The sequence below is a fragment of the Empidonax traillii genome, unplaced genomic scaffold (assembly GCF_003031625.1).
Source record: "Empidonax traillii isolate 1590-97213 ecotype Southwest subspecies unplaced genomic scaffold, ASM303162v1 scaffold686:size905440, whole genome shotgun sequence".
NCBI lineage: Eukaryota > Metazoa > Chordata > Aves > Passeriformes > Tyrannidae > Empidonax > Empidonax traillii.
In genome coordinates, this window is record NW_020955879.1 from 77,632 (window position 1) to 90,336 (window position 12,705).

Here is a 12,705-nt window from a genome sequence, read left to right on the forward strand (position 1 = left end):
TATTGCAAGCCATCTTTATGTGGTTTTTTACCCCCGTCCTTTCTGCTGTGAAACAAAAATAATTTTAATGGTTCAGTAAAGCCTAACTTTAGAATTCAAAATACCAGGAAATTTAAAGTTTAAAAATCAGCAGTAATTTTGTGTCTTTCTGTTGAAGGACCTAGAGCCCTAAATTGGATATGACAGTGCATGAAAGCCAGCTCTGAGATCTGAAGTGAGAAGTGGCATGATGAAATTAATAAATTGTTTGAATTGAACACCTGTTTTAGGGGGAAGCATGTGCCTCTCTGACAATGGCATATTGCAAGACCTAAGGAGAAACACAGGGTAAAATAAAAGCTCAAATGAGAGATTTGGATAAAGTTATGGAAGAGACAGCTCTACAGAAAAAGAAGTGGAAGGATCTCAATACAGTCTAGCTGTATAGATGGGGAAGAGGAAAGAATAACAGAAAATAATCTCTCTTGAGCCAGACTAGAAAGATGGTTTCTGACACTGAGTCAGACCAAGAAGCAAATTTGATTTACGGTGCATAAAAGATCCAGAACAAAATAATAGGCTCCAATTTCTCTTTAATCTGAAGTGAGTTTAGCAGTATGAAGGCAAGCTTTACTGGACGATTCCTAACATAACATTTCCCGCTGCTGCCCACTCTAAACCCCCCAAACTTACTATATTCTTTGGTTAAATTAAACATATTGAGTCATTTCATTAATCATGATGAGTTTTGGGGCACATAAAAATTTATCTTTATGGGTGTTTAAATTAGATTCAAAATGCTATTTAGTAGGATATCTCTTTTGTCCAAAAAGCCATGTAAATATCAGCTGTGCAGCTGTAACTTAGAGTTATCATATTTGTGAAGTCTGAGTTTCTCTGACTAGCTAGCAGAGGGACCTTCTCTCAGAAAGAACCACAATGCAGTCACAAGGTCAAATTTTGAAACAGTTTTTGTAAGAGAATTTGCCTCAGGTGATCCCATTTTTTTTTCTCTCGAGCAAAAGAGTCATCCAGATCAAACACACCAGCATTGATATGAACAAGTGATCACTATTTTGCAGAATAAGACTGAAGAGAAACAGGTTGAACTGTCAAATGCAAACTGTTGTGAGTTCATTTCACATCACCCATCATATGGGATCTCACTCTTAAAAACACAGCGCCTCAGCTGAGAAGACCTCAACCAGCTCCATGATGTGTGTGCATTCGTGAGCAATACTTACCTCAACACGGAACTGTCTTCAGGGTTTTGTCAGTGTGGCTTTGGCACTAGAAAAAAGCTTGCTGCATTAGCCTGATACTATTAGTAGACTACTTAAAATAACTGGCTGGCTACCACATTAACTAATGGGTGCCTGCCTCCTCCTCCACCAAGTAAAGCCTGCAAAGCACGCCCGGCTCTTGGTTGCATCCTGCTGTTTATCTGTGGCAGGCAAGCAGCAAACCCTGTGCTTCCAGAGCTTCAGCCTCTCCGCACGCTGGCGATAAGTTACTCCTCGAGTCCTTTCTGCCAATTGTTCTTGGCAAAGGGACCAGGGAAGACTATTGTTGTTGCTGGCTGTTATCTCTGCCTCTGACTCCACTTGGCAGAGGCGCAATTCCATCTCTCTGGTGTGGAAACAAGCTGCTGGACTTTGGATGAGTCAACTCATTAATAAACAAAGAGTTACAAAGGAAATGGGGATCAGTCTTAACAAAATAAATGCTTTAAAAGTTATTGGATGCTAGGGTGTTTGTCCTCCCTGGCATGACACTGCTTTATCTCGGGCCCCAGCCTTCCTATCAGAAAACATGGAAGTTAGTAGTTTATCAAATTTTAATCAGCTTAAATGCTGATATGTTAATTACATAGCATGGAAAGTATTTTCTCTGTTGTTACTGGTGAAAGTGGGTTATTTTTAATTATTAATTTATATCTGTTTCTATACCTTCCCTGCTTTGTGGAGTATGCCAGTGCTAACTGGAAAACCTTCCATCACCTATGGCTTACCCTGGCTCTGTGAAGGAGCCTAAGCCAGCTGCCCTGTGGGAAGCTCAAGACTGAAGCTTTAAATTCTCATGGAATTCTCTTATGTGCTGAAGCAGAAGTAAGTGATCAGATTCAGGAACGTGAGATGGGACTTGGAGGAGGGGGTTTGGTGCTTTTTGGCAGAGGGGCTGGTGGGGTTTGCTCTGTGTGCTTTTTTTTTCAGGAGAGGATGTTTGTAATTTCTCCTTGGTCATAGCTCGTTGTTGGCCAGAAAAAATTTGAATTGGGCCTGAGTGTTAGTCCAGCACTACCATTACAGTGGTAAAAGGAAGCCCTGGCTCAGCTTTCTTGATGCTCCTTATACCACCCCTAAGGAGAGCAATCCTGCTTTTCTTGGGCCAGTACCAGAAAAGCCTCACAATTTCACCATCTGCAAGGTGTCCACAGCCACATGCCCTTCTCTCACAATCAGAAGCCAATCCTTCTCTCCAACAGACACTTCAAAAGTCAGTCCCCACGGAAGCACACAACTATTCCAGTGGTGTTAAAAGAAATCAAGATTACACTTCAGAAAACCTAGAAGCAAAACTAGCTGTAGGCAAACATGCTGCTGGACTATTAAATTCCACATAAAGCAAAGCGATTTAGATAGGAAGCTTATTTACAGTGAACTTTTAATAAGCAAGAACAACAAATTATTACAAGTTTGCCACAGAGAGTAGCTGCCTTGCCTTTCAATACCTTTGCATAGTAAATTTATTTTAAAGCCCTGAAAGTCATTCCAGTGGCATGGATGTATTTGCTTTGTAGGAAAAAATGGCATTCTTTGTATTTTCCTAATAAAAGCGTGTCCTCTCTCTCTCTCACCCCCAAGTCAAAGCACTACGTAGCACCCCATGGCACCTTTCAAAGCCGTGCAGGATCCAATGCAACCCTGCCTCCCAGAAGGTATTTCTAACAAACAGCACTGAAAGTTCATCCTGCCCAATAGTCGCTGTTAAGGCTGGAAATCAATCAAAGACAACCAGACATGCGCATTCTCCTCATTGAAAATTTTGTGAAATGCAGATGAATCCTTACCTACCCAGAATAAACAGTAAGGTGCAATAGGATGGGGGAACCTTAAAGAAAAAAGAACACAACTTTTTTTTTTTACTTTCAGTAAAACATGGGAGTATTTTTTGTTAATGCATTAGATTAACTAATAAGAATTACATAGCAATTGTTATATAACAGGAAGTGTGAAATAGATGGAAAACATATACCTAAAGATTAGTGTCTGGTAAGATGCCTTCCTCTGTGTTAGAAAGCGTTATGCAAAGGATAAATATTCAAGAGTTAGAAAAAGTCACGGCAAAATTTACCCAAGAAAGCCAACAGAAAGTTTCCTAAGTGGAGTCCTCCGATGAAGTGTGACCAATTTTCCTGGAAAGTTCACCTACAAAGCAGCTGGTCGATGCAACCTGTAGTGTGGACTACAAATTATTTTGTTTATATAAAAACCCCAATTTCTTTAATCAGTAGTAAAAGTCAAATAGATTTAATCCCTTTTCTGTCTACTCTTGGATAACAAAGAGATGTGAATAGATGTATGATTTACTTTCTCTGTACTGTTTACTGAAGACTGCATATGCCACTTCAGACCTCTAAAAGTTTCTCCCTACATACATCTCCAAAGTTCATTTGATTTTCACTATCCTTCTCCCTTCTCAGTCATATCTGTTCTGAGATGAAGCAAACTGTATTTAGTAGTCCATGTGAGTAAACACTGTAGATCAAGGTACTGCATTATTTATTTATTTATAGTACTGTTCTTTGTTCTTCTCTTAAGACTACCTAATTTCCCATATATCTATTTTCTTTTCAGCCAACAGTGCATGGAAAGATCTTTTCACTCAGTTCCTCACAGCCACATCTGTATCTTTTTCCCAGCTGGTTTCAGTGAGCTAACATCTACTATATATAAATGGTTTACATTGTTCTCTAAATTACATTACACTGCAGTTGTAGCTCCATCATTATGTCAGATTGCCTGATGTTTGTTAGGTCCTTCCACATTTCCTTCACCTCCTTTTGTAAATGTAACTGAGTAATTTTTGGGGCATGTGTTGATTTTACCATCCCACTGCTTGTGCCTTCCTCCAAATCAAACATTAGAAAGCACCAGCACAAACCTTGGGGGAACCCTCTTAACCTCACTTAAACTCTATGAAAACAACTTGCATCCACCTTTTCCATTATAAAGTGTTAGACCTTCTACCATAAAGTAAACCAAACTGACTTTTTCGTGTTAAAGAAAGAAAAAAAGAAGGAAAAAAAAAACAACTGTGCAACTCTTAATACAGGCTTGTTGAGGAAAAGCACACTCAGGGACAAGGTTGGTAAAGACAAATGCTAGAGTTCACAGGGCATCATTGCTCACCGAGAAGCCAAGCACAAAACAGAAATCAGAGGAGGGAAATCACAAAAGTGAATGCGACCCTTGGGAAACAACTCTTGAGGGCGAGCCCCACACCAGGTATGGAGTCTGTACACATGATGTCGGCTCTCTTGGTCTCATCACCAACACATGACACGGTGAAAGAAGGGAACTGATCATTGCTGGAAACCTACGTGTCCCAGAGGACCTTGTCTCATGCAAGTCCAAAGGCAGCTGTTGTACCCATTGCCAAGGGTTTATGAAATGCAAAAACCAAGTCATAAAAAAGAAAAAAAAAAAAAAAAGTGAGGGAAAAAGTGTGCTAAAACTCTCCAGTCCTCCCAGGTATAATTACAGAAAATAACAACAAAAATAAGGTGGCTTTTGGCACTTTTGGTGTTCTGAGGTGTTTACTGTTTTGAGTCTCGACTGCGGTAACGTGTAGGACGCATAAACAGTGAAGTTGGCCAACCAGAACGGGCACGCAACCTGCTAATTGGGGAAAGTCTGCCTGAGCGTCCGGCCACCGGTTGACAACACAACAGCCCCCAGAAAGTCACTTTTTTTTCTGATTTTTTTTTTAATAATTATTTTAAATGCTAGCTCAACCACAAATCTAAAAATTAAATGAATATCCCTCTGATAGGCAAGAGAATTTTTTTTTCTGAATATGTATTAGCTTTCATCCTTTCTCTGTTTATAGCACTTAATAGCAAGAAATATGGGAAAATAATATAACTGCAAATGCTTTATCTATCTGTGTAGTACTCCTATCTCTACAGTTTTGGTTTTCTCCTTTTCCTTAGTTACACAAAAGTCAGACAAATCTCAGGAGCAAGATATTGTACTTATCACAAAATACAGTTATTCCACTAACATGCTCAGGAACAAAGCACCTCAAAACCAATCCCACAAAAGCCCCCTATTACCCTTGGATGCACGGTATAGTTACCTGTTGGCAAGAAACACAATTTAAGACCTTTTCTTTCTCTTTCAATTTTGCAGAAAATAAATTTGGAGCTTTCATGACTCAATTAAGTCCAGTAAGAAAAGGCGACAATCCTGTTTTCTACAGATGTTAAAATAACAGACAATAAATTCCACACTTCTCTAATAAATTCCATGTTTAAAAAACCCCATAAATAATAGATTGTCTAAGGTTTCTAGATGATACATCCTAAAAGACATGTTGTTTACAAGCAAGCTGAACCCTTCTTGTGTCTTCTTATCTAATCTTTAGCTGTTTACTGCTCAGTTCAATTTCTCTGATCAAAGGGCTTGGCAAAATATCAATATAGATATTATAGAATACCAAGACATACTGACTTTTAGTTTGCTTTACTCCACTCTCTGGGAGTGTTTTTTCCCCCCTCTTTCTTCTTTATGATCTTATAATGGAGTGAGGGTCTGATTCTTAGGCCAGGTTTTAGATAATTGCATGGGGCCACAAACACTTTGAGTACTAGGTAGGTAAGCTACATACTTCTAATTGTGAAAGGTGGCAACAGAAATAATGTTTCTCATTGTAAATTATCTGACCTTTCAGTTAAACATCCGTTACTGACTTAACAGCCACTAATTCTAGTAACACAAATAATTTACTGCCTTTTACTTCTTTAGGATTATATTGCCAACACAGCAATGAGCTGAAAAGAAGCCAAAGGGACAGCACTGGTGTAAAGCAGACCATCAAGTCCTATGCCAGGCTTGAATCCTATCACCAGCGGCAACTATGAGGCCATTTGATGGGAGGTGAAGCCTGTTGGGCTCTACTAAACGATTGTGAAAACTAGTAGCTTATCACCTCTTTAGCTTGAGCCAACAGAAGAGAAAGTGAAATGAAAATAAGAAGTTCACCTTTATATATGCCTGTTTATGCACCAAGGGCTGTCAGGTAGGAAAAAAAAGATCTATTAACAATAAACTAATTTTAAACTTTGTTATTTTTGATTCATGTGCAAAGCCACTGTGACATTTTGCGTAAAAGACAAGATGGTCTTACTACCTACCCTTTACAGGCAGTACCAGCCAGTCTGATGTTCATGAAACATATAATGAGTCATGAAATATGCTGAAGAGGTTGGACCTCATTACTGATGAGATGCCTTCCAATACCAGATGCTTGAAAAAAGCTAGTTTTGAGTATATATGTATATATATATATATATATATATATATATATATTCTCACTCTTTTCTTAACCAGTTAAACGGAATCTATACCTTTCCCTTATAAGAGTATTTTCTTCGAACTCCACCCAGATGCAAGAATGAGGGCAAGCTCTATTAAGAGCTTCTGGTCTAATACTATTTGATGTTTGATTTGCACTGACTTGCTGTTTTCTTGCTATGACATCACAAATTTAATAGTGCAAGGCTCCCCATGCTACCTTGCTAAAATGCTTCACTTTGGATTCAGACACACATTTATCAGACGTATTTTCCATTTGCTTGATTATTAAACACCTAAAGTGAGTTCTTCGGAGATCCAGGGCATCAACTCTTTTCCCAGGAGCAGCATTTCACTTTTTTTGTATGCCAATGTAATGTCTACCATACAATCCAAACTGCAATCCCTTCTAAGAACTATTCAATCACAAATTAATGTGTAAACTGAAGATTACATTGACAAAGGAACCTGTGAAGGCAGTATCTGAATCCTCTTCCATGTATTCACGCTTCCTTCCTTTGCAGTAATGAACCAAACGAAAACAAAAAATTAATATGGACAGCAGATGTAGGAATTTCAGAGTGACAGAAATGGGACCAGGATAATGCCTGTAAAAACTGCATTCACTGAGATGCATGAGAAAGGTAAACGTGCTTTTACACCGCTAATTCCCCCCCCCCCCATCTATTTTTTGTTACAGCACATTTTATACTTTCCTATCTCTAAATAAATTTGATTCAAGGTAGGTTCCTGTTTCTTCTATGTGTAATCCATGTGACTGCTAATGAAAGTCTGTTAAGAAAGAAGCCTTGCCTGTCACCGGACAAAGGATGTAAAAGCACTTCATTGTTCCTGCTCTGAAGAAAAAACAATTTGCCACAGCCAGACCCCACTCCCAACAGTGCCAAGTGCATGGTAATTTATTACCTCTGGATGTCTGATTCCAAGTGAAGGAAACTGAAATGTCATACCTTCATTCACAACACCGTCTCATGGAATTATTTTTTCCGGATTCCTGGGAAGTTGAAATATTTGAGAAGAATATCAGGAACTGTTCTTTTAGCCTGTTTGGTGAGTAGATAATTGCCTTCCAACTCTATTCTTTCAGGAAATGATGTGAGTGTTGCATTGTTCCTAGACGGGGGCAGCAATGTTTTTTAACAGGACACATACATACATATTTTTAAAAGAAACAAAACACAATAAAAACATGCAGTCTAAGCCACTGTACTGAACCAGACTTTTTGAATCTGGCACAGATAAGAGGTTGGCCCAGACAACATGTCCACATTTCACATAACTCAGAGCATTCCTTAGAAGGGATGTAAGCAACACTTTTTGTTGAAGGAAGAAAAAAAAAGAAATTTCAAACAAAACCTTTTATGATGTGAGAGTAAAAAGCTCATTATGTTAAGTGATATCAAACATGACCAGAAAAGACCCTAGGGAGAAATTACACTTTCTTTATTGGATTCTGTGGGACAAACCAGCCTGGGAACTTGAAAGCAGACGGAAGGTGCACGTGGAAATCACATCATATATGAAGAATAATTCCTTACCGTGTGAAAATAATTGGAAATAGTTTTCAGCTAAAGTTTCTCTTTATGGCAGCCTTTTCAAAGGGAGCATAGTGAGGCAATGACCTACAGTAGCACTAATTCAATAGCTACTGGATAACCTCCTTGCAGAGGTATGTGGTCTTAGTCCAGTTATGTGTCAACAGGGAAAATATAATGAGGACTGAAACTCGTAACAACAGAGTCTCTTTCTCGAGCCTTTTTTTTATTTTGACTGAAGATAATGGCAAAAATTCAACTAAGTTTTTGAATTTCAATATAATTTTTGATAAAAGCAAAATTGGACCTGGGAAGGGTGTAAAGAGGGGACTACTGTTTCTTTTAAAGGGGAGGGTTTAAGGGACAAAGAGGTAGCATGCAAAAACTCTGCTATGACTTTCCATCCTCCGGTTTGACCACCACACAATTCTCTGTGACTTGCATCCTCTAAAAACCAACCAAAGAAAGATTTTGCATTTTTGTGACCCTGTGCTGATGGTGACCACCTCAGTTGCAAACACCAACACTACAGCAACCTGCTATAGTGGGATGCATTGTCCGTTTCCTCCCTACTTCATCATCTGGCTAAGAAGCAAGTCAACAATTAGACAGTTTTATTACATAAAATTCTAGCTGTTATGGATGTTTTTAAGGAAATTGCACTTGCTGTGTCATCTGCAAGTCACAGCTGCAAGAAAGTTTCAAAACACAATGCATCCTGGTCACCTCACTTTTTTAATATGTCTATAGTTTTTTTTTTTTCCACACACAGAGATAACAGTCAGCGTTTAGGCCCACTTCTCCTGCATACATGGATACACAAAAAAGCATTAAATAAAATGGGAGAAAGATACTGTCTTACAAATACTGCACAGATACCTAGTGTATTCTGCACTCAAGATGCCCTAGACAACAAATTCATTACACTGGCCGATACAACGAGCAACTCTAACCTTGCCCAGGACGTAAACATCAAAGTCCTACAAGCTCCAAGTGCTTCTTGATTCCAGATAATGTTTCCACCATTGCAATGCATTGCAGGCTGTTTATTCTGAAAAAAATTTTGAACCCTTAAGACTCTGACAGTTTAAAGGATAGTTCATCCCTAGGATTCCCAAAGCTAATTAGCTGTTTGAAACCAAGATGCTATCTAGGTGTACTACCGTAATTCTACTTTACAATTTTAAACATTGATAAACAATTTCTAAATTATGTTAAATTTCTTTCAAATCAGTGGATTGGAAGGATGCACAGTATTTCCCATTTATGTAATTCAGCTTAGAAGCTTTCTAGTTGACAGAGTAAATATTGGAACATATTTAGAGCCATCTGGAGAGAGGATTTTCAGGAACCGGAATTTATTTAATGAGGGCTAAAAACATCTGGAAAGGACAAACTTGGGTCCACTAATAGAGGACTTCCTATGGCCTCGAGCAATCCGGAACTAAATTTCCCAGAGCTAAAGCTACTGAAAAGTGCTGGGCATATTCTAGAACATGTTGCAGCAAGAGGCATATTTGCATATCCTAGTTTGGGAGAGCACTGGTTGGGTAACATCCCACAAGCTTTGCAAAGCAAGCTTGCAAATTTATTTTACAATTAATTCAAAGACAACTAAAAATGCCTATACAGGTCCTGCAATGCTGCAGCAAGAACAAAGGTTATTTTTTTTCCAGATTACAAAATGTTGCAACAATGTGTCATGAAATTCTGGGTAAATTTATAGATTATGTCCATCTCAAAATGTCAGTAATGAGTACCAAGCCAAAGCCATAAATAGTGCTTCGGTTCTCACTAAATTCCATTACATCACATTAAATGCAATGTCTGTTAAAAAAATTCAGTTGCAGGTCTCCTTGTATCCACCCAATGAGTCACTGGTGGAGAAGACTGAGGAAATATAAGGTTTTATTTTAAATTACAGTTTTAAAATACAATATTGTCCACCCTTCAGTGCCGCTGTCTTGCAAGATCATATTGAAAGGGTTATCTTTTTCTTCATAGTCTATAAAATGATGTTAAATAAAAATTGGAGCCATTCGTGTTCTGATTTGTCCCAGCATTTAAGGTAGCAAACTGAAAGCCAGGTGGATAGTTCTACATGATTCCTAGTTAGGAAGCACAAGTCTGAGCTTGGTTTACAGCATTAATCTCTAGCTGGACTTCTGCAAGCTTTTCTTCTTTCTAATGCTTAGCATCGTCTTGAGTAATTTTGTTCCTACTTTGCTCATTACTTAGATATGAAACTGTAAAGGTGTTGCATGCAGTACTACTGTACCTCTGCAGAACTGGAAGGTACGTTTGTGTGGAGCAATGTATTTCAACCCTTATTAACCTACCTTTGTTAATTGCTTTAAAATAGATTTGACTTCTCCCTTCTCTTTTAAATGTCTACGTTTTATGGAATTTTTGAATAATCTTGGACTAAACTATTTATGAAACTTGTATTATTTATTAAAATCTAACTAAGCAGCTGCAATTCCATCTTCCTGTAGATTCTGCTGCATCTTGAGACACAGACCAGAAGTTTGACTCACAGCACTGAAGGTACTGCAACTTTACTACTTTGAGAGGTTCATTTGATTATAAACAGTAAAGTAACTAGCTTATTTTAAAAATGTGTGGTATGATGACTTTGTTCACCAATTTTATTTGCAGAAGATCCCATTTCCTTATTAAGGTGCAAACTCTATCAATAAGCATAAACTTTGGCCTCAGAAGTTCAGAAAACCTGATCCACTAAAACAAACAGCAGTGTAAGAATGCATCTCTAAGTTTTTATTCTCTGACATTGAGTCTAACCTCAGATTATAATACATTTTAACTAGAACGCACAAGAACTGCAGACAACATTGTTCAGGTCAGCACACATTACACAAATAGCTTTAGGAGTCATGTGTTCTAAGGTTTTTTGTGCACTAATGGGGCAAAATGCTGTCGATAAGAAGGGCCACTTTATATTTAAAAGCATGTGACTTCATCTATAAAATGTCTTTTACTTCCACAAAATGTGTTACAAGTGAACAGCAGCATTTACGTTTCATATCTCGTATAAAACCAGGTTTCCTCACGTTCCTTCTCTGGCCTGCACTGACATCTGCTGGGCAACATTTGTCAGTCTCACAATCCACACCCTGGAGACACGAGGCTTTTCAACCCAGCAGTGAACTATATACGATTCAGTTTACTGGCCAATTATGCCATGTATTTGCTATTTAATTCGACTATGAAAAAACTCCACAGTATCTGAGGAAATATTTAACAAGGCATAAATTGACAGAGATGTGACGTTCTGTACTTTTTCTATTAAAGTGTCACCACAGAAAGAAGCAGAGGAAGGGCATATAAATAAGCATTCTCCCTCATTCCTAATATTAAAATAATGTGATAGGCCTTAGATATAAAACATTCCAAGAAGAACAGCAGATTCATTGTTAACATAAGCCAGTTTAAAAAACCCCAAACCTTTACGTATCTCTTCAGTTCCTCAATTTGTTGTTACTCCTGAACACAGCAGCAGATTTCATACAGCAGTTCCAAGGAAGATACCAGCTTCTTGCCATGGGTTCATTAGGACAAAAAGACTAAGAAAATACTGCAGTGGTTACATCACACCCGGCCTCACTTTCAGTTACACCTACAGTTCAGCATAATAAACAGTGCTAATAGTTAAGAAAAAACTTATACACATGGTGTGCTACAAAGACAGATTGCAAAACTCACTTGTCAAGTTACTAGAAGTTAACAACGTTGAGGATCCTTTCCAACTCCTATTGGATTCCTATGCAAACTTCTATCAAGTTTAACTGGGATTAAATAAATCCTCAAGATTTTTAAAACTATGAAGTTCAGTCACGTAAAACTGAAACTGTAAGTTAAAACACTTCCTTTGTGCACCAATGACATAAAGGCAAACTTTTTAAACTATTTTAACTACTCATTTTTCTATTTCTCCCAAATGGCAGAGACTACGAATAACAAGAATTTGAATCTTGCAAAGAAAGTTGCATTGTGGACAACTATTGTGTCCAGACAGACCATAATCCCGCCTTGATAAAAAAACTGCAGAAGATAGGAATCCTTTTTTATCAATCAGATATGTTCTGTTTGGACATAGTATTAGACACATCAGGTATGGGTTGGGATTTCTTTAAGCACTTGGACAGAAAAAACAGGTTTTCCTGTTACTGTTGGCAAGTTGCTTCAAAGATGATTAAGCACACCCAGGCACCTTAAAACCTACAGCATATCTTAAAAAAAAAGAGTTATGAAATATTTCAGAAACAGATAGCTTTTACTGTAGTCCCCACAATGAATAACAGTGGGCCAAGGGGGAGACATAGACTGAAGAAAAGTGCTTTCAAATGATCTTCAGCATAAAAAAATCCCTCAGCATAAAACATTCTAAAAGAAGAACACATCTTCAGTGATAGCACTTAGAGGCTTTCCAAAAAATCAGGACCACACAACTGAGAAGGTTTTGGGAATACCACTTTATTTTCTAGTGAATATCCAACTTGTAACACTTGCATCACTGCTTAAGAGCCCTCAAATTGATGAAATACTAAAATCCAGTGCACAGTTAATTTGAT